The sequence below is a fragment of the Tyto alba genome, unplaced genomic scaffold (assembly GCF_018691265.1).
Source record: "Tyto alba isolate M040663 unplaced genomic scaffold, T.alba_DEE_v4.0 Super-Scaffold_27, whole genome shotgun sequence".
Classification (NCBI taxonomy): domain Eukaryota; kingdom Metazoa; phylum Chordata; class Aves; order Strigiformes; family Tytonidae; genus Tyto; species Tyto alba.
The window spans coordinates 20,909,409-20,930,531 of NW_024881301.1; the positions used below are offsets into that span (position 1 = coordinate 20,909,409).

The 21,123-nt window shown below is 44.0% G+C and overlaps 1 long non-coding RNA gene across 1 annotated transcript; it reads right to left on the reverse strand.

The window, feature by feature from the left end:
* Positions 1 to 11,015: 11,015 nt before the first annotated feature.
* On the reverse strand, positions 11,016 to 15,051 carry LOC116965797. Its single transcript, XR_004409659.2, has 4 exons — positions 14,988 to 15,051; positions 13,041 to 13,190; positions 11,260 to 11,293; positions 11,016 to 11,150 (listed from the first exon to the last, which is right to left on the reverse strand). It is a non-coding gene; the product is annotated as an uncharacterized LOC116965797 (long non-coding RNA).
* Between the last annotated feature and the right edge of the window lie 6,072 nt (positions 15,052 to 21,123).

Sequence of the window (21,123 nt, forward strand, 5' to 3'; positions counted from 1 at the left end):
CCAATGACTTCTCTTAGCTGTTTGCAACAAGCTGGGAGGTCTGCAATATTTCACATTGTAGTTCTTCCCTGTAAATTTGGAGTTAGATTGCACATTTCAGCTGTGGGTTGCACATCTGAACAACTATAAGTAGTGCAACATGAACTACTTCAAAACAAGATGTAAATGGTGCCTGGAGAGCCAAAAGCTTCCTCCTAGGCATTCAGATAGCCTGGGAATCTCTGTGAAGAGCTGTGACTGGAGCAGCATGCATGTGGCTCATGGAGAAGTTACAGAGATCTCTCAACAGTGATTTGATGGATATCACTTGGAGAGAGAAGAGGGTCCAACAGATGGGGGGTGGGGGGGACATCCATGTGCCTTCCTCTTCTAGGGCAGCAATATCAGTCATACTTTGGTGAAGGAAAGCCTGTGGAAGGCAACTGGGTGTTAAACATTCATGTGAACACTAGTGTCCATGCTCATTCTGCCTGTCAAAGCCGAGGAGAGCCCTTAGCATCTTCCAGGAAATGACCAGCATGACTACATCCACCAGATTCAACAAATGCACACTTCCTACCTGAGGAAGGAAGAAAGGTGGAAGGAGCTTTACGCAAAAAAAAAAAAAAAAGAAACATGCACCATTCACATAGTAAGACAGAAGCAGTAATTGGACTCTCAGGAGGACCTTTAGCTCTGGGACTACAGTGGACATCTAGAAATGCTGTGCACAGCCCGGAGATATCTTTATCATTATACAGGAGGAGAACACAGAGATCCTCATGTCCAAGAAATCCACATAGCCATCAGTAAGATTGGATAGCTTTATTGTTTTCATTAACCAGTGTCAGATTTTCATGTCAGCTGAGGCACAGATAAAGAAAGGATTAGCTTGTTTAAGATATAGTGCTCATGTGATTAGCCTTTCCACACACCCCAGCTCATGATGCCATATGTACTGACATGACCGTGTTATAGTATCACCCAGACACCACAAAATTTCTTTCTTTCTTCCCCATAATGTCTACAAGAGGCAGGGAAGTGCCATTACACCCATTTCACAAATAAGGAAAAAAAATCACTGAGAAACTCAGCATACAGATTCACCCCGGAAATTCACCCAGGATGAAAGAGGGTGCCGAAGTCCCTCCTAATAGACTGGCTGAGCCTTTTTCTTCTTGACATCTGTGTGTGATTTGCCAATATTCCCAGAAGTGCAGCTGTTACAACAGCCTTCCCTCCCACCAGTTTGCAAGCATGCTGGGAGGCCCTTCCACTTTGAAGGTTTCAGGTCACATTTAACCTAAATCCATCTCTTTGCAATCAAACAGAGAAACACCTGTCAGTTTTGGGGAGCACACTTCGGCTTTAGGAGGTGAGGGACACTGACTATGGAGAGAAGAACAAAAGAACATCTGCTGGTGCCCGCCCCAGGGCAGGAGATCAAAGATCACCCTTTTTCAAAGGTGGTCACACTGTCCAGGAACATAAAACAAAATAAAAGACAAACTGTGATTGATAAGTAGATTCTATCACTCCATAGACCCCTAACAACAGAGAAAATATTTATTTATATTTTTCTATATCCCTTTATATATTGCTTCTTCCCTCCCTCAGCGCTTGTCTTTTGATTTCAGCTTGCTTATTATTCTTTTTCATTATTGTATTCCCTACACTTTGGATTCTGGTTTATGTTCAAGTTCTTGTTTTACTAGAAATGCTACATCCTGGTGGAATTAAAATCCAAATTGGATTTAGAGCACTGCTTAATTTGAGCTCCAGTGTCCCAGATGTTGGTTAGGTGCTGTGAACACTGCAAAATCCAATAATGTTTCTCACCTTAAAAAGATCCACTAATATAATGCTAGGAATGAGACGTGCTGAGAGCCAATGGAAGCCAAAAGAAATCTGAGTAAAGGCTGCCAAAGTGCTTTTTCTCCCCTCGATTCCCACCCTCTCCCCGGGCTTTAGGTACTGCAGCACATGTGGAAGGCCCCTGTAACACTAGGAAATGCTATACAGTTGCGATTTCGTAGAACAAAACAAATAGTCTTACCTCCTCTAATATTTAATCCAGATTTGTAGTTTCCCAGTGCTCTGCTGTAAAATCACCCCGTGCAGCAGGGTCCTTCGATAGCGCGGCAGCGCCAAGTCTCAAGGTGGCTGAGCTGAGGGTTATGTTTCAATTTGGCAGTGTAACACCGTTTCCATAGACAAATTAACATAGTTTCATTTCATTTTGACACCATAATGTCTTTTCCATAGACCTGCACTGACATTGTCGTGAAATCATTGCATCCCAATCAAGTGAATGGGAAATTAGCACCATGACACAAAACATACTGAGAAAGTAACCACAGCTTAGTTTATTTGTCAAACTGAAATACCTCAGCCACCTTCAAACGCATTTTCTGAAGCACCAGAAGAGCCAAGTGCAGGAATCAACACTAACAAAACATACGCTGTAAAATACGTTCCTTTCATTCAAGATTTAGGAAAGCTGCTAAAAACAAATGGTCCTTACTGCAGGCTTTGCAGGTTAGGGCTCATGCCCTCCCTCCCCTCCTCCCTCCCTCCTTCTCTCAGCATTTCTCTTTGGTGCTCGACTCTGAGCTGAGGGTTTGTAATTCCATGGAGTCGGTGTGACCTCTGCATCCCCCGGCTGCTCAGCGGGCTCAGTGCAGCGGGTGCTGGGGAACGCTGCTCTTAGTATTTTGATCGGACTGAAATGGAAATCATCTTGGGGTTCCCAGGGTTTGAGCTCAAGAGCCTTGGTAAAAGTGCTACCGTGAGAGCTAAATTTGAAACCACAAAAATCTCTGTTTATAAGAGAAATGTCCTGTTTACTTTAACATAGAGAACAAGCGGGGGGGGGGGGGGGGAAGCGGTAGGCCCAAATCACAGATTCCTTAAACTTTTAGCTCTCAGACCCCATCCTAACAACAGAAAACGTGTTCATCTCCCAGTCTAAGCATATTAAAGGGGTCACATATGCAATATTCCCTTATGCCAGTGATATGATAAATGCTAGAATAGATAACAATTTAAATTTCTCTTTATCCCATCCATATACACATACAGATATTAAAACAAGTCAAGGTTGCACAGCCAGCACTCAAAAATGTCCAGATTTGTCTCTCTCACATCTGTCACACACTATTACTCCACTCCTGGTACCTGTCACCTTTTTCTTCTTTGCCAGCCCCTTAGTAGACCTCTCCCCACTCCCAGAACCTGGTCCCTCCTCATGGCCCCCCCAAGCCCTCCCTGTGCCCCCCGTGCCACAGGGCTGCCCCTGCCTGCCTCCTCCTGCAGCTGCTTCTCCTGCACATCTTGTTCCCTCAACCCCGCATCCCTCCTGCTACTGCACCCCTCTGCTTTTCAGGCAGCTGCACGGAGGGAACAAGGGACAACCCTTCTCACTCTCTGTCCTGTGACTGAAGCATACACGTAGCAACCACAGGTTATAACCACAGGTATGTTACTATACCTATAGTAACCACAAGCAACTTGCAGAAAGTCCTGTTCTGACAGGGCTAGGCCAGATTCTGCTGCCAAACTTGACTGTACCTCTGCTAAATGTGGGTAAGAATGCAATTTTTATGGAGGATTACAGCCCAATGAAACATGGGCAGATTTTCTCATGGGTTTTAAACTCTTAAGAGTCCACTTCATCTGTACATGAACCATTTTTTCATGTTTCTTTCCTAAAAAATACAGTCTGAAACAAAGACCTGTTTTAGAAATATTCAGTCCAGAATGTTAAAGCTTAGCAACTGAAAACACATTGGAATAATGTGAACGTATTTAGCAGCCTTAACTGTAGCCTTATTACTGACCCACAACTGTAACAGCCTTACAGATTGTGTTTCTACAGGGTAACTGTATACATGTCTATGGACATGCCTCACCTAGAAATCAGCTGATTACCCTAGTCAGTAATGGCAGAGCAAACTCTACAAGTCCCATGAGAGGAAGAGTGTGTTCAGGGGCACTACAAATACATGGACTGAAAACAAAAAGGATGGATGACAACGTAAGGCTTAGAGCCAGAAAAGTAAAGCCAGTTTGAATAGAGATGGAAGTAGCTGGGTTTAAACATAGGGAATATTTTTCACACATATGCATCACATATATAAGACTAAACAATAAAATGAAGCTAAGCAATTCAAGCCAGCACAAGCACACCCAGATTCTCCTTGCAGATCTGGACCCTACACCTCAAGACAGCCTTTCCCCAGGGTCCCAAACCTGCAGGTATTTCTAGAGAAAGAGACTTCAGAGTCTGTGATCTGGACCTTGCTGAGCTTCTACCTGAGCCTCAGAGATCTCCATCTGGGACATGCACAACCCATCCATCCCACCCGAGAGAGGAAGTATTCCTGCTGCCCTGGGCTCTGCTTCTGTGACATTGTCAGGTGAGACCACCAAGTCATAAATAATGGGGTTTACTTTGCCACAATCATATATTTGGGGCTTTTTGAACCCAAAACATCTGCACCGCTTCCCAAGCTCTGTGATTGCAATGGCTGCCTGCAGATTTCAGTAAGGAGAAGCTTTCAGGTAGGGAGAAGGTAGTACTTCAAAAATTACAGTAATTTACATCTTGTGTATCAGCTCACACATTGTGCTCCCTTTTTGACCTGAAGGGACCACAGGGATGAGTTGAGCTATCAGCTTATTTAACTCATTCACCCCATCTATGGACCCCTGCCAACAAGACACCTCTGAACAGGGTTTAGTGAAACTGATGCCTGAGTGGGACTGTGCCATAATCCTCTCCCTGCAGCCTGGCCTCAGGCATTTTTGTTTGCTTGTACTCATGGAAAGGGAAGGAACTAGCACAAATTGTGGGCAAAAGAGGGGAAAAAAAAGAAAAAGAAAAAAAAAAGAATAATTCATTTCCACATTCAACAACAAAATAATTGTGTTTCACTCCTACCACCTCAATCTACACTCCACTTTGCATATGTAGAAAGTGAATTATCTTGAGCCAAATTCACTGTTTGAAAAATCATCTAGGCACTGTCTTTTAACTTTCAGTGTCTTTTCCTCTTTGATGTGTTCATATAATTTCCACTTACGCTATGCAAGAATCTCAGATATTCATGAAGAAGCAGCTGGGCCAACTCACCTGTCACTTCACTCTCTTTTGCACTGCCCTGACAGCACGAAGCAGGTGAACTCTAGTGGGTATCACCCTCTGGAAGATTTCTCTTGCCTGATGGGAACCCTCTGTTGTCATCAGGCTGTTGGCCAAAGCACTGACTTGGGAGGTGTTTGCCTCTTCCCAGCTGGCATCAAATTACTGTAACAGCCTCTTGGGTCTTCTAGAATAAGTAGGAGTTCAGGATTAAACTCCCATCCTGTTCGTAACAACTGTACCCAGAATCACATTTCTCTCATCCATCCCACCCCGAGGGTGAGTGCTCAGATGGAGCCGGGTCATGTCACAGTGTGGAGATTCATCCATCCAGAACGCTGGCCCCAGGCTCACGGTGCTGCCTGGGGGCCTGGGACAAGTTGTTGGGCATCCCCACCCCCAGAAAAAAGTGCAGATGCTCTCTCTCCCTCCAAGCAGGGAGTCCTCAAAAGGCAACCTCTGACGCTCTCGTACCATACCCGCAGCCTCAACTGCTTTTTCAGCCAGAATCACAGTCTAGAAACCATGGACCAATTTATCCCTTTGCAGTCTTTTTATACAGCTCTAGGTGGCCAGAATAAGGGCAAAAATCTTGCTCCCAGACCTTGCTCTGACTGCTGTACACCAGTTCATTCAAAGTATTTGGTGGTGAGAGACTATTTAGGACTCTCTAACTATAATTCCTAATTCCTCCATTCCTTTACCTTAGCAGAATGACTTTTAGGTATATTCTAACTCTCTTGCATGGAGAATACACCACAAAAATCCAATCTGGCTTTTGTGATTATTTTGAATTGCCTTTCCAGCATTTTTTAGTCTCAAGTTTATGCTTATTCAAATTCTAGTTAGTCTGTTTATCAAAATCCTATGCAGAAAATATGCTAATTGGCAGAGAAGCCCTTTTTTTTTTCAGTGTCAGCTGGCTCGCACTGGATTCCTTACAAACGGAGCCGTAGTTTATTTTACAGGATACCTCCCAGCCCACAACTTCCTCAGGTATCCGATGCAAGCCGAGAAGCGTGCCCAGATGACATCCTCCCGGGCTCAAGCCGATTCGTGGGCTGAAACCACAAATGTGATAAGTGCACTGAAAAGATTACTAATGAGGAAGCTGCTTAGAACAAGGCTGTAAGCGGTCGCATTGCGTTCATTTTAAAAAAGCTAACAAGACAAGGTTGCCACATCGAGATAAGTCTTCCGAAAACTAGTACTTGTCTGTTATTCAAGACCCGTGTTTTTATTGTTGTTGTTTGGCTGGTAGCCTGGATGGGGAGGGAAAGAGAATGGGAGACAGAGAAAAGCAAAACACGAACTTGGGAATCATTTCAAGGCCTGAGATGCGGACAGGTTTGCCGAGAGATATCTTGGAACTGTACAAGGTAAACATGGTCTAAATCACCTGCTTTGGGAAGATAAGTACTGCGAGTTCTCTAAGCTAAATGTACACTGCTGAAATTTGATTGAAAACTTTGCGATGTGAAGACTGAAAATCACAAGAAGGAAGCAGGCAGCGTTTAATCTCCTGTTGGATGACAATTCAAGATAGACTGATAGAGATACCTGCTGCCTGATAAACCAGTCAATATTGTAGATGGGAGATACTTGCAGGAAACAGACACTGCAAAGGGGGAAAAAATCCTCGGCATTTTTATATTTTCATCCTGTTCTCAGCTCCCTGCTAAGCAGGATGAGACTTGTATTTTCCTCTGTTAAGTTATCACACTTCAGACGCTGCAAGCACCTGAATTTCTTTTAAAGGGCATGTTGTGTAAGTTAGGAGTAACACATATACAAAATGTATGCACAAAATCCAGGGAATTCTAAGTGCCTGGAAACCACAGCATGACAGAAACCAAAGGTGACAGATCCTGCCACGATTCCTTTTTTTTTTTTTTTTTTTTTTCTTGTCTATTATGGAAGAATTATTTGCCCACTAACCAACTGCAAACTGAACGGTGGTGTTTCATATGAGCAGCAGGTCTTTCGAGTAAGCGTACCTGTCCATGAGACCAGAAAAAAAAAAAAAGCATGAAGTTTGAAAAAGCATGAAGAAATCACAGACAAGCAGAAAGCACTATTTACACTTTTCTTTGAAAGGACTTGGATAAGTCGGTGTATATGTATTCTCACCACAACACTTCAGTCTTTGTGTGCACCTATCCTTCGCGTTATGTTTATTACGAGAGCTAAGACAGCAGGCTTTCTAACAGCTCTCTGCTGCTGCTGTCTTACTATGATTTTCCTATCTTTTAATTAAAAGTATATTTCACAGCCAAGCCAAATGTTTTATAATAACAAGAAGGAAACGCAGAGAAACAGCAAGGAAAACTTTTGACCTGCTGTGGACTGAACATACTTCTTCTTGCCATGCAACGAGACTAAATCATCGCATGTGTTGCTGATGGACATTCATCATTATTTCTTCCCAAACTGAAGGCATATTTCATTTTCCTGAAGCCTGGATTTTCTCCAAGTTTTGCGGGAAAATGTTGCTGCCATTGGAGCTTGTTGCTGTATGTCACCACCTGCTGGCAAACATCAGTTGAGGGTTTCTGTCTTGATTGCGCAGCTGAAGCAGTGTAGACAAGGACTTTTATCTTCCTTGATAGAGACAGATAGGTGGCCACAAACAGAACATATGTTATTTAAACAGATTTTTGGTCTTGAATGCATATATTCAGACCAAGCCTGTTTGTATAACATGCAATCTGGATCCTGCAAACCATTACTCAGGCAACTAGTTCTTAATAAAGGAGAAAAGATGCAATTGCATATAAAAGGTTACCAATGTGGGAAAACATTCTTCGACTCCCCTGGTTCACAGACCTGAGTTTGCTAGAAAAATAAACAGAAGTTTAAAAATACATGATATAGGTTGCTTCGGTATTTAATTAAAATAATGTAGACTGAAAACTCACAATAATCTAGAGACAGTTTCAGATTTAAATTCCCTGACCTGCGCTATTTATTTCACAGCTTTAACAATGAGAGTTTGGGCTTTTCTCTTCTTTTTCTTTTTTTTTCTCCCAGATATTTTTAGAAATCAGCCTTTTGAATATGAAAGCATATTTTGAAGCAACTAATATTTATTCTATCCACCCTAATAGGTAAACGTGCATTGCAGTGTGGGCACTAATGCTGATAATTCATTTCATTTATCTGATAGATCAGGAGCCATTACGGCCTGTTGTGTAAATTCATATTTTGGCACTCTTTAAAAAGTGGATTATTATTGACCCAATAGACCGTAACAGCTCCAAAGAAGCCATTACTGTCTATTGTGTAAGTCCTTCATGGCGCATGTTTTATTGACCCTTTGGAGCCATCATGGTCTGTCTTGTCAATCCGGATGCCATGCAAGCGTATTAAGGCTGCCTGCGTAATATCCGTAGTCGCATTATTGATGCGTGCCCCTACGAAATTACATTTTGAGCCACGTCGGCCAGATGTTTTTTCCTCAGGTTCCAAAACACCTATTGTTCTCATTCGTATCCTGAACTAGAGACAAGGGCTACAAAAATTGCCTGAAGATAATGAAGCCATCACTCTTTTTTTCTGTTGTTTGTTTTTGGATTGTTTTGTTGTTGTTGTTGTTTGTTTTGTTTTGGTTTTTTTTAAAAATAGAGTGAAAATCAAGTTCCCCTTCACCAGGGAGAAAAGAAATGTCTGTGGGTGGTCAGACCACCACAGCGCTTCTCCATGACTCCCTCTCCTCTCCCAGCTGCACACATATAGGACAGTGCTGTATAAAGGAAATATCCTCTCCTCCCTTCCTAGTCCACAAAAGCTGGCTTGCTGGGCAGCAGGGTGGCCGCTTTGCCCGTGCAGGGGGACGGCTGAGCGGGGTGTGCCTTCTGCAATAAGATGACCAGCCTGCACGAGGAGCAAGCAGGCTTTCACACAACGCTCGGCGAAAGGGCTCATGCGCGCTGTGTGTGCTGAGGTGCCTGGATTTGAGGGCTTTAATGAGAAACAGAAGGGAAAAAAACGAGGCCCCAGTGGAAAGCCTGTCCTGAGGGAGTGCCTACCGCTGCTTCCAGGCTGGATGTGTTCTCCTGGCCAAGCCTGCAAACCAAACTCCTGCAAATCCTTCCTGTCTGTCTAACCCCTCCGTGGGGGAGCAGTGAAGTCCACCCTGAGCATCGCGCTGCCCGGCACGCATCCGTCGAGGCAAACGAGGCTCATTGTCGGGAGCTCACTACTGGCAGACCGCCTCACTGCTTTTCCTCAGTGGGTCCCAAACAAAAAACACACAGAAACCACATAACCTGAGTTGCCTCCAAAGCAAAGTCTTCCTGAGGCCAGATCGAATTCAGCTGAACAGCCAGTGGGGCTAAGTTCAACCTGCAGCTGCCTAAATGCTTGAATTATTCCTATGCCTGGCATAATAAAGATCTAGTGTTGGCAGTGGTTGCTCGTCTTATACATTCATAAATATTTATCCAAATATTAATGAGCAGAAAAACAATTTATTTCTTTTTTTCCTAATTGTAACATCAATTCTAATATGTTTTGTTACTTAGTCACCTCACAAGTAAATTGATTTTCTTATCCACCAGTAGGTATTTAAATGTTTTACAAGTGCATGCCAGGATCCTGAAATGAGAACTGTGTTTGGAACTCATGTCAGGGCTGGTACTTTTAGATTTATTTGGGTTTTTTTTTGCTAACACAGTAGGAGTTATGTAATAAAAATTCAGTATAAAGGATGGGTAGTGGCTTCATGCGATGTACATCTCTGAAGGCTTCTTCAGACAGTACACAAATACAATCTACACGTGCAAAATGCATGGTGTACTGCAAAAGAGCATTCACTCCTACTGTTCCTCTATGCACATTTATTTTCTCCTTTCACACACACACCACTCCTGTGCATAATATTGGCATAATTTATGATTTCCTGTTGCAAGTGTGGGTATCTAGTTTCCAAGACGGCATCTGAGAACTCTTCTGAAATTCAGTTTCCCATTCAGCAGCCTGCTAAAGCACACGGCTGGTTTAATGCGCAGGGAGAGTCCCAGCAAAATCAGCTACCTGCTTAGCCACCTTGCTAAACTGAGGCCTTGATTTTGATAGATCTCAACAACTTTTCATCACCCACCTAGATAATGAAAGATGCAGGTAATCTGACCTTGCATAGTAACTGAAAACTTTCTCAGCTATATTACTTGTGACAGCTGAATATTTCCTCGGAGGGGAAGATGAAGCCTTTGGTCTATGCAATTCACTAAAAGAACATTTTATTAGTCCTGCATTTCCTTGTGTGTGGCTGGAAATTTTATCGGGTGCTCACCGACACCCTGCTGTGCCTTAATGCCAGAGGACCACAGCAAATAACCTCTGGTGCTGGTAAGAATTAGGCATGAGATCCCCCCTCTTCCTGTGTAGGTACCTGTAAGCTCAGTAGGTGGTATGTACGGGAGATGGAGCTTCGCTGACATTAGTGGAATTACATCAGTAATCCAGGAGGCTCATCTATTTCAGGCAGTCCAGAAATGTCTCTCAGTGCCCTCCCCACCCCCCCACCCCCCCCAAATGAGGAGGAAAGTGGGAGTTTTTTGCTTATCTTTTGTATGGACATACTTTGTTCAACCTGTTTGCCTTTTATCCTGGTAGTGGTTTATCTGCCATTATTCCAACAAAGAGAATAAAAAGGTTTTCTGATTTAGTAAAAATATGCAAAATCCTTTTGCCTTTTCCCTAATAAGCATAAAAATAATTTAGGTAGACCTGATATCGATGAAGTTCATACACAGGATACAGTGTTTACCAAATAAACACATTTATTTTATAAATGGTAGATCTACTTCTTTTCTAATTCACTTATTTTTAGAGCTAGGAATTGATTTGTTCAGAGGTAAGAACAGCAGCTTCACCACCAGCTTCAGGGGACTTACATGCTCACAGTCAGGATTTTTGTATTTGTATCATAGTGTTCCACTTCTGTTCACAAAACCATGGACAAGCAAGCCTTTGCCTGGCTCTCCTCAGGCACACAGCTGATAGGCTGCCTGGAACAACAGGGCCACTGAGAAAAAAATACAACCAAAATTTTCAGCATCATGATCACCTCACTCATAAACTCCTGACAGACTGAACACACCAGAGCTGGAATTACTGGAAAGATGATGATTTACCTTCAGACTTCTCAACTGCAGCCGACTCTGAATCCTGCCACAAAAAGCAAACAAAAAACAAAAAAATATTTGATGACTTTGTTTTTTTCTAAGACAACCAACATCATTTATGACCCATTATGTAATGACACGAGCATTATACATTGAAAAGCTGTCTTGAAAGACATTGTAAATAAACATTTCTGGTTTGCAAACAGGAAGCCAGAGATATTACTGTGGAAGCTGAGAGGATGGGGTTAGATTCCTGAAATGTGAGTGATTTGTTTTTTCCTTCCATCTCTCTCTCCCAAACTCATGGTGCAGTCATACTGTTATTAGCTAATGCATGTCGTTTTCTCTCCACCCTTATAGCTAAAATATAACTTAAAAAAAAAAAAGAGTATCAATAGAAAGACAGACTAGATATATACAAGATGAGAAGGAAAAGTGGCAAAAGAATAAAACAAGAGGTATAAAGTATTTGGAGCTACAGGGACTCAAAGCAAGTGCTGGAAGAGTCTAACTTCCAACAGTGGCCCATTGCAGTGACTTCACCAGAAGGCATAAAATCACCATAATATAATATTTATTATATTTATTAATATTTCTTATGTAATTTATTCCTATATTAATATAAATATATTTATTATATTATAATAAATATTCCCACAGGGAAGTATCTTCAAATTCCACATACTGCATATTCAGGTATGTTCTGTACCGTGTAGAGGGAAGTTTTTCACGTATGTGTAGTCATCCTGGCAATCAGAAATGTACAAAGAGAGGTAATCATTTATATTAGCCTATTTCCACAAAAAAAAACGGAGTTTGGGGCTCAAAATTCTTCAACAGGACTGAGGCGAGCAACAGACTGCAAGTTAGGCTTTGCTGCTTCCTTTTCGGACCTGAAGAAGTGCCTGTACACTCAAAACCCTGCCTGGGTTTTGAGCTATGTTTCTCAGTCCAGTGACTATCTCTCCACAAACCCTGCTCGGCTCCTACCCTTCAGCCATTACAACTACCACAGCACTGCTAACTACCTGCCCTTGGCTGGAGGGAAGCAAATTCCTGACAGCAGTTGGTTTTAACTGTCCGAATTGCACTCTGCTCACCGCAGCCCGCGCAGGGGGCCACGTTGCTGACTCCGGCACAGCCCTTCCACCAGAGCAGGATCAGACCCTTTCTCCTTTTGACATATTTCAAAACATCCCCTTTTTTCTATGCTAACTGCTCTCATAACAGTTGCTCAGTCCAGGCATCAAATAAACACTGGCTTTTATATCCTGGCACTAGTGTTATTGTGAAGGAAGTGTTCAGTCAAACAATACTGCTGAACAAAATCTTTCCTCCTACTGATGTCATGTGGCAATTTTTTTTTTTTTTGCTTTAACCTGAATTTCTAACCCATTTTAAACCTGCCATTTTTTCACACATTAATGGGAAGATTTTTTTTTTTTTTTTTTTTACTCCTTTCTCTGCTTTTTTCCCCCCCTTCAGTAGATGAACTTTAAATGCAATAGTGTGCTCATCCTGAGTGACCCTGCCTGCTGGGAGTAATTGTCTAGAGGAGAATAGAAGAATCTAAGAGCTTTTGTGCAAGGGAATAGAGAAGACAGACTTTATTATGGTTCTGAATCGTAAGCGCGCGCTCTTTTTTTTTTTTTCTTTCTCTCTCTCCCTTTCTTTTTTTTTTTTTTTTCGGGTTCTAACAGCTGTTTCCCATCACAACCGGTGTTTGAAAGACACAGCAAAATTGAGTGTATCAGTATCACAATTAGTTTCACAGGCGGCTAATAACTTACTTGCCAGCCATGCCTGATTTAATCAGGACAGTCCTGATTTATGGTTGTTTGTCCCAGTGTCCGATTTTCTCTGCCAGCTCCATCACAAGGAGATGCATGCAGCCTGCTTCTGCACTCCGTCAGGGCCACCAGTTCACTACGGTGGGCTCGCTACAGCAGAGGGGAAAAAGGAGGAGACAGCTTAAATGAGAAGTCTGGAGTCCTCTAACACAACTCAGGAAACATATTCTTCTTACTGTGATAAACAGAGCGGCTCACACTGATGCAGGCGTGCCAGGCTTGACTTGTAGGGCCTTATACATTTATCAAGGTATCTCACAGTGGCCTGCTACCCCCCTCCTCCCTTGTGACCTGGAGGAACCTCCTGGGTTAGGGTCAAGAGGTGATTTTAGCAGCACATTATCTCAAGCCTGCAAGGCCCTGAGCTGCTGCGAGTGAGTCTTCTGTCAATGGTGCCAAATTACGCGTGGCTCATTTTTGCAAAGTGATCTACTGCTGCTGCTCATTGGGGACAGAGCTGAGACCATCCAACTCATTTTTCTTAAGACTGCAAGCTGGTCTGGAGGAAGTCCCAGCAGTGAGAGCCCGGCTCATGCCTCTCTCACTCAGCAACTCTACTCCTTGGAGTTGAAAAAATGTTCATGAGAAGTTATTTAATGGACCAGTTGTAGCACTTAAAAGATGAGATCCGAGATAGTCTTGCCTATGTGTGCAAAAGGGCAGGAAAAAGAAAAGGAGAAAACAGGTTTGTAGGAGACATTTGGCTAGACCGGCTATACCACCATTCCTCCTACTTGAGGGAAATAGGCAGATCTTTTCCTTGAAGAACACAGAAAAGTAAGCAAAGCTGTGTTATAAACAGGCATCTTAATTAACACTTGCACGACCCTCCCGGGTGGGTTTCCCCACAGCCGCCTGCGGATCGCTCCAGCGCTCTCCGCCACATCTCCCTGCTGGGGTGGCTGCAAGACCAGCGCAGTGACGAGGCCACTGCTGAGCCAGGCCCACTGCCTATTCCCATCTCACTTTTACCTTGGGCTCCGCAAGGTAAGGCAAAGGAAAAGGTCTGTCTGTATTCACTGTTTCTCCCTCATCTTTTGGTTCAGTTTGGTTTTGCCTGCATCTCTGAAGCGGAGAGGGGGTCGAGGCCCAAATCCATGGCTGCGTTTCTAGGTGCCACTACAGCAACCATAGCCCTCAGGGGCGTCTAATTAGTAGAGCTGCAGCACGTTCATGTCAGAGGGAGCTTGTGCATCGTGATTAAGAGGGTTTTCAACCTGGGAACAGAGGTTTTCTGCTTTAGTTTGAAAGGTTGTCGTGGAAAATCCCTTGTGTCACCTGTTTTTAAAGATGTGCATTACACTCCTATAGTTAGCTCTGAAATGTGAAAGACAAGATGGGCCTTGTCATCGCCGCCTTAAGTCAGGGATTCAGAAATCTCAGGCCCCCGGTTTGAAAGGGCAGATGCAAGCAGACACTTTGCACCTTCCTTATATGCGCTGGGGGATCACGCTGCAAGAGCATTGCTTAGGGCTGCCACACAGATTTGGTCCTTGCCCTGAGGAGCTTACAGTTTGGGTAGAAAGGCAACAAACTCCCTGGGAGACTTGGAAGGTGGTGGGATGGTTTTTTTTCATATTTTCCTCTTTTCTTACCTTATATATCGTGTTTGGTAATGCATGACAGAGAACACACAATTATATGAAGCATAACACTAACCAAACTCCAAGAGAGGGTACTGACTAATTCCCTGGATGACAAAACATGAGCGGAGGCCACAGCCCATGTTTTTCTCCAGTTGGAATAGTCAAATCTACATTTTCAAGCCCCCATCTTCCTAAGGAGCAAGAATGGGAGCATCTCAGTTGCTTATTTCACTTAAATAGATTCAAAACACAAATTTGCATTCAGCTTTTCCAGCAGAATTAAAGACGTCTTGCACACTACCTTTTAGAGGAGGTGTTGACACTGCTTCAGCTGGAGTATCTTCCTCCGCCTCTCAGGCTCCCCATCGTTTCCCCAGGTTTCTGGCTGGCCCCCCCTTCAGTATGGAGACATGCTGACTTGCCCTACAGCAGGGTCCAGCCTGTCTCTGTGGTCCCTAATGGGGGACTTGAGCTTTTCCCAGAGGCCTTTGGAGGGGCCTCACACTCTTCTTTGTTTCAAGCTAGAGGGGACTGAGGCAGTTTCAAAACCTTAACTGAGGCAGCAGCCTCATTTTTAGGATTTACAAGACCTAGCCTAGGTCCTAAAGCAGAACCTGGGTCTAAACGTGTCCATAAAAGCAGGTTTCCAAGCACATGGATTTGAGTGGTAACATCCCCATCTTCTTTCAGGAGGACACGTCATCGTTTTCTCATCAAAGACGGCAGAAAGTGGGACTGGAGCTGCAGTGACTCTAGTAAGAAATCTGCACTTGGCATTACTTCTTGCAGTTCTCTTTTCTTCTTCTGTTTACACAAAAGACAGACCAGTTCAATGGTATCAGCACAACCCAACCATGATACTCACTGAGCAGTTAACACACACGAACATACAAAGAGAAAAAGAAAAAGTGACAGTCTATCCATCTCACTTGGCATGTTTATATGTCCTTCTTAACCATAAAAAAGAAGCCTGTTTACAAAGCGGAGTGTCGGTAACATTGTGTAAAGGAACACTTATCTGAGAAACTTTGATCTCTTTGCTGAAGCACCATTACTTTGAGACTGAAGGGCTAATGGCTCTTTGGGTGGGAGTGAAAGTTTTTCAACAGGAAAAGAAGGAAGTTTATTGTGCTATCTAGTGGACACATTTAGAAAATCCTGCTCCTCGGAAATACGTCGTGGCTGTGTCACCGGCAGCTTTATCCCGCATCGCACAGGCTGCTGAACGGAGGGAGGGGGTGGAAATAACAAGACATTGAGGCCTCCTGTAATGGGATAGTGGGGAAGTTGTTACTCTAGGGCAGGCCTGTTATCTCACTCATTTAAGTAATGGACATATTAATGGGGCTGAGAGCTAAACCAGACACATAGCCTGCCTATCGGAGCTAACGTTTTCCATTTACAGACTCCGGGCTGCATTTTACAATACTGATTCATGTATCTAGGTCCTACTTGAGTGAGTAATTGTACTGGCTTCGAAAGCACAAGCAGAATATTGGCCTCCACAACAGGAGTTAAAAACCACTGCCAGAAAACTGATGGGATCAGACCCTAAAACATCTAGTGATGAGTTATCATTAAAAATAAAAATATGAATGATTGGGGTTTTTTTTAAAAAGGACTGTGAATTTCTGGGATCCAAAAAGTGGGCTGAAAAGCACACACAAGACTCAGGTAGATTCGGTTTCACATAGGTCAGAAATTCCACAGAGCAAAAGCATTTACTCCACTGCCTTTGTAAAAACAGCACAAAACCGTGCCTGATCCGGCTTTAATTCCCAATTTCAAGTTTGCCAGATCTCCCTAAAATGCTGAGGTTCACTTGGTGCTTCACTGCAGTCAAAGAACCGGGTATCATCTCCAATCCTTCCTGCAAACATACTTCTCTAAAATGTTTGTTAAAATGTGCTGTCAAATTGAAACTTAATAGCACAGACCTTCCTCACAAACATAAACAGCACCTCCGGAGGCTCACACATCACTGCTCTTCGCTTGCATCTGTCCTGCCGCTCTCCATTTTATTTCTCCGTGCTGCCGCTTGCACTTTTCAACTTCTTGTATCTGTCTCCGAGTCCTTCATTCAAAGGCCACCGAGATCCTTGGGAGCCCGCCCAACGCCTGCCGCCGGCTTCGGGCCCCGCCGCAGCAGCTCTGCCCTGCGAGCCCTGATCGCTTCCTTCGAGGCGCTGAGCAACCCCATTAACTGATCCCGTTAAAAATATTCCTTCGCTAGCTAGCCAGCCTTTGAACAGTCACGTCTATTGTGCAAACGTGTATTTCTCTTACAAACATTCCTGGGGAGACAATATAGAGATAGGCTGGAGCTGCCTTTTGCAAGTTGCGTGGCCTGTTGAAACAATTGGCTTGAAAGACAGACTTTAAAAGATGAGGGGTTTGTGCCCGCGAAAGAAAAGCAGCAGCTTCAAAAGAGTGTGATTTATACGAAAGGGAGAAAAAAAAAATAAAAGGAAGCAGAATAGTTAGGCTCATTGAGTTTCCATCCTGTAGTTTCCTTATTTTGCTAGGCAGTGAAAGACCGCGGCCAGGCTCTATAGAGAGTGCACATTTGAACCCAGAGTTACTAATGACTGACACAGCAGTCACGAAAGTTCAATTTATGTCTTTCTTCTTCCAAAAAACCAAGGCGTTCGTAAGCCACTGTATTTTTTGGCGGGAGACAAATAAGGCAACTGTTATTGCAGGGCATTTAAAACAGATAATACCCCGTTTGGAAACCAAGATGAAGTACCCTTCTATCTGGCATAGCCTTGAAACATTTACAGAAAGACTTTTAATGGAGATTTAGTGCATGTATAATAATAACACGGAATTTGATACCCTCTAGGAAAAAACTGCCCGGTGCTCCCTTAACAACCACAATTACCACACGACTTGTTATACCTAAAGCTAATAAACTGGAATTAAGGTTATGAATAAACTTTATTAACCAGCAGGAGCCCGTGTCTTCTCCCCTCCTTGTGACTGTCCCACAAGCAGCGAAGCCCCTACGTTTATCCTTTGGTTTACCTTTCCTGGGGCACGCAGCCAGCCCTGAAAGCTCTGACAGTGACTGAGAGATACGGGGACCGAGCCAAAAAAACATGAGATAAAAGACAAAGTAAGGTAAAGTAAAAGAAAGTAAAATAAAATAAAAGAAAGTAAAATAAAATAAAGAAAGTAAAATAAAATAAAGTAAAATAAAATAAAGAAAGTAAAATAAAAGAAAGTGAAATAAAAGAAAGTAAAATAAAACAAAACAAAATAAAGTAAAATAAAATAAATCAAACCAAAATAAAATAAAATAATATAAAGTAAAATAAAATAAAGTGAAATAAAATAAAATAAGGTAAAATAAAATAAAGTAAAATAAATTAAAACAAAATAAAATAAAATGAAACCAAAACACAATAAAGCAAAATAAAACAAAACAAAATAAAATAAACCAAGATAAAATAAACCAAAACAAAAGGAAACAAACCAAAATGGAATAAACCAAAATAAAGCAACACAAACCGAAACACAATAAAATAAAACAAAACAGAGGGTTTCCCCCGCCGCCCGTGCTCTCCAGCATTACCCCACCGCCCCCTGAAGAAAGCGGGAGGTGGGGGGGGGGGGGGAGCCGCGCGCAGCCGAGCGGCGCGAGCGACACCGTGTGGCCGCCGGCGGGAGCGCCCCCGCCCCCGCCCCCCCCCCCCCCCCGGCCCGTTCCCGCGGGGCCCCGGTGGCGGCGGCCCGGGGCGGGCGGGTCCCGCCGCCTCTCGGCCTCCCCCCTCAGGGCGCTGCCGCGGCCCGGGGCCGCCCCGCTGCCCGGGGCCGGGAGGCCGCCGCTGCCCTGCGGCAGCCGGGGCTGCGGGTTAGGCGCCTGCTGGGGAGCGAACGCGCGTAAAAACCAACTTTCGGCGCGGGCCGGGGGAAAGGCGTCCGCCGTTACGGTGCGTTGCAGGCAGCTGCGGGCAGGGCAGCCGGCAGGGCGGTTTGCAGGAAGGCGGAGGCTCTTCCCTTTGGCGGCCGGGCGGCGCGGTGGGCAGGCGGGGAGGGGGGAGGAAGCCCCCCTGCCTCGCCCCCCGCCCCCCCCAGCAGCCGGGTTTGGAAGCCAGCCGCGCCGGGGAGCGGGGGGGGGGGAGGCCAGGGCAGCCCCCGGGCCGGGCGTCCTCACGGGGAGATGGCTTTATTTAGACGGAGTAGGTGATGAAGAGATATCATTTGTTGGGCCAACAGAATTACAATGCGTGTGGTTTGGGCCTCTGCAAGCCTGTCCTCAATTATTTCTGTTTGTTTTGGTGCTTCCCCAAATGCTCTCTTCTTTCAGATAGAGTGTCTTCACTCATGTTTTTGTTCGTTCAGGAACAGGCACGAGAATCCAACACCCGGGCCTCGCCTGACAGCCCGTCCCTGTGCCAAAAAAGGCCAAAACAGTTGTAATTGCTGTCAAAAATGAGCTTTCAACAGGCCCCTGCCAGCTGAGATGGCAAGGAAAACACCCACCCTTCCCTTCCTTGCCCCCCAAAATGCCCGTAAACTTTGACCAGCCGGCAGAGAAAGGCCAGTGGAAAGGACGGGCTGCGGGGTCACGACCTCTGCTAATGGGCCTCCTGCTCACGAAGCTGCTCAGTACTACCACCCGCTCCCCCCTCAGAGAAATTAAATAAGAAAAGCCAAAATATTAAAAAGCTGTGTAACGTACCTGCCCTCACAAGTAGAAAAGGGGGCTAGATGCTTTGTGCTCTTCGGGCTGTATTAAATTTGAAGCGTATAAACATTTTGCCTGTAATGGTGCGTCTCCCATTAGCTTACACCACAGGAACATTTCGGGTTCCTGAACATAGATTTCAAGCACTACTTTAGATGCTGTGGGATTTCCAAAATAGCTGCATAACCTGAAAGAGATGACATATGATCTGCAGAAGACCCACATCCTTCCAGAGAAGTGGCTGATTGCCAGGTGGAATAGTCAAGAACATCTAAAATGGCCCTAGAAACGGATGTTTAGGCAACTTTATTTCACCCACATACCAAATTTTTTTGCCTCGTCCTTCTGTTAGGTACAGATACTCAAGAAGTCTGGGGCCTTTTAAACATCCTCAGGACACAGGAAGGTCACCATGAATCAGGTGGTATTTGAATTAGGACAAGTGCAGGCGAGGGAGTCACTAGAGTTACAGCGGTGGTTGGTGCCCCTCTGTGCTCATGCTCCAAGACTTTACCACAGATTTCGCCTGCAGCGGGAAAGTCTTCACCCGGGTTTATAACCCGTTGCCGTTAGCCCTGAACTGACCTTCTCAGTTTGGTGGGAGGAGCATGTCCAGTCCCTAGACATCCAAACATCTCCAGCAGCGGACACCAGAAGATTGTCCACCTTCGGCTATAGCCAGGTCAGACAAAGCACCCGATGTCCACCCAAACCCTCTTATTACCTCTCTGTTGTGAGATGAATTTTTAAGGACAGAAAGGAAGTTACTTTCACTCCAGCAAAATGTCTGTTGAGATGACTGATCACAAAATTGGAAACAAGGTCACAAAATAGAAAAATAATGAAGAGTATTTATAGGTATGGCCTTTCAGAACAGAGCTCTTCCCTTAAGATACAATGTCTAGGTGTATAATGGGAAAGCTGTCTCATCTTAGGACCAGTATAGAGAAACTATTAAAGTATCTTCTTAAGAAACAAGGCTTTCTTCCTGGTTCATCTCTCAATCTAAGGAAGTATCTTCAATAAGAACTTAAATCAACAGCTACACAGAAAAGAGACCATTCTTAAGCCTACTAGGGGCCATTGCACCTCTCTTCTCTTCCCTGTGGCTCTGTTTAAAGCAAGATATGTCTGGTGCCAGGAATAATGCAACTACAGCTTTATTTCTGTCACCCAGAGGAAAGAGGCTTCTTTCTTACTGTGGTAGTTCAACATCACCTGAAATCTGGTTCACTCCTGCAACATAAATGGATCAAGAAGATTCTCAAACCTCCCTCACAGATTTGATTTAGGCAACACTTTTTCTGCTAGTTGCAATACTTCATGATCATGTATCTTAAAAAATTAATGAGTATACTAAACCTATACATATATAATTTAACATAAAATGATAACACCATAGTTAGCAGGTTGCCTCCAGCATAACAAAGAAGCCAAGCACAACACAAAAATATGCCGAATGCCCAAGGTGGGAATAGATGCATTTGTGTTAAACACAGTTTATTCTGGGAGATTCTTAAAACACCCTTGTTGTATCTTATGTTACATGTACATTTGTCATTAATCCCTGAAAACTGGTGCCTACTGTCCTGTGCTGCAGCTCTGACTGCTCTCTGGAAGCACCCACTGGAGATGTACAATGGTATGTTTTGTCTAAGGCTATATAGAGCGTGGTACTTTTGGTCTTGCATTATGTCTCTTGGACATAATATAATATGATGCAACATAATACAATATTTTAATA